We start from the raw sequence: 1,845 nt of genomic DNA, 5'->3' as shown, positions 1-1,845 counted from the left end.
TTCTTGGGACATTGGTGTCTTAGCTTCGCGATCTATTATGTTCGTCCTTTTGGAGATAGTCAGAGAAGAAGTTTGGTCTAGGAGATCTGCTTTGCTGTCAAATGAAGATTTATTTTATGCGTTATTCGAAACCTCATAACTGTCGATGCTTGAGCGGTTGTTGAGTTCACTTTTTTGTTGTTGGGTTGGGCTTTCCCCTTGCTTGTCTTGAGAGTTGTTTCTATCTTGCCCGATTTCTTGTAATTCAGAGTTTTCTTGAGAGTATTCTTCTTGGACGATAGTGTAGTGTTCTTTTGTGCTCCTTCCCACCATGTAGATCTGTGGTGATTTTTTCTAGCAAAATGTTTCTGGGAGACTTTTGGGCAATTTTTGGCTAGGTGGCCTGTCTCAAAGCAAGATCAACATCTGAAGAGGACACTTTCGTAATCGAGTTTCTGGTTCCACACATAGTCTTTACTTGTTAGGTGTATTTCAGCTGGGAATCCAACACTGAAGTCCATCTCCACACAGATGCGTGCATACGTGGTTCTGGCATATTCCTTTGTTTCTGGGCACCTACAGTAAAATTTCCCAATTGCATTTCCAATGGCTTCTAGCTAAGAGAAATTATAGAGATGCAAGGGTAGGTTTGGCAATGTCACCGAAACTGGTGCTAAGGTTATGACTGTTGTTGAGGGATCGAATGATGGGTTCCATGGCCTCATGAATAGGCCTGATTTATCCCAAAACCAAGGGCTGGAATTTAGAATACATTGTCTGCTTTCATGGTTTTAAAAATCTACTATAAAGAAACCCCTAGCACAGGGGTGGATATTAATTGCATCGGGAATTAGAGGCTTCCATACCTCTGAGATCCAACTGTGGAGAGCTTTCAGCCGCGGCCAAAAACCATTGAATCGACATATTAGGGAACTTTCAGAGAACTTCAAAGCCTCATCGAGTGAAGCCTGGACCACTTGGATAGTGGGAGTTGGGGCTTCACTAACGATATGGGTAGGATCTTGCCCCCTAGACGCGGATGGAACTGAGCCAGCAACTATTTTCACGAAGCTAGGAGCCATCTAGAGAATGTTCTCCTTAGCAGGCGAGGGAAGCAAGACCGGGAATGTATATTAAATGTGCCGCAGAGCTGCAAATCATATCATGGTAGATCTGAAAGCCGCAGATCACCAGCAGAACACCTTAGCAGGCGAGGGAAGCAAGACCGGGAATGTATATTAAATGTACCGCAGAGCCGCAGATCATATCATGGCAGATCTGAAAGTCGTAGATCACTGCAGATCACCACAGATCTAAAAGCCGCAGATCACCACATATCTTCGAAGAGAGCGCGTAATATAATATCCACCAATGGAGGATGTCCTAAAAGCAAACGAGCAAAGCAACAATATGGACTGGAAATCGATGAGTCAAGAAAAGCCCGAATCGAATCTTTTACTCAAACAAAGCAGCACCAGAATGGAATGAAAGCCGTAGATCACCGCAGATCTGAAAGCCGTAGCTCTGAAAACAACAGATCACCGCATGAAAGGCATAGATCACTGCATGAAAGCGTAGAAAGCAAAATTTTTGTGCCAAAGCCGTAGAATCTAACTCAATTTCTATATATATATATAAACAAATATATAATATGATGAATTTTGGATTTCGATTTTTTAAGCTAATGCAATTTTTTTTTCTTTACAGGTCGCAAGAGAGCCTAAATTGTCAATTCTTTTGGGAATGGAAAACAAAGAAGAGAATTGACTTCAGAATTTTCATTTTCCTTATTCAAAAACATGATTATTTTTTTTGAAAAAAAAAATGATTTTCTATCTTTTAATTTTATTTTTTATTTTTAATGAA

Source organism: Pinus tabuliformis, chromosome 3_2, assembly GCF_031772625.1.
Source record: "Pinus tabuliformis cultivar Carrire ecotype Pingquan chromosome 3_2, CPIR1, whole genome shotgun sequence".
Classification (NCBI taxonomy): Eukaryota; Viridiplantae; Streptophyta; class Pinopsida; order Pinales; family Pinaceae; genus Pinus; species Pinus tabuliformis.
The sequence above is the reverse complement of the archived record's forward strand: the minus strand, read 5'-3'. Positions refer to the sequence as shown.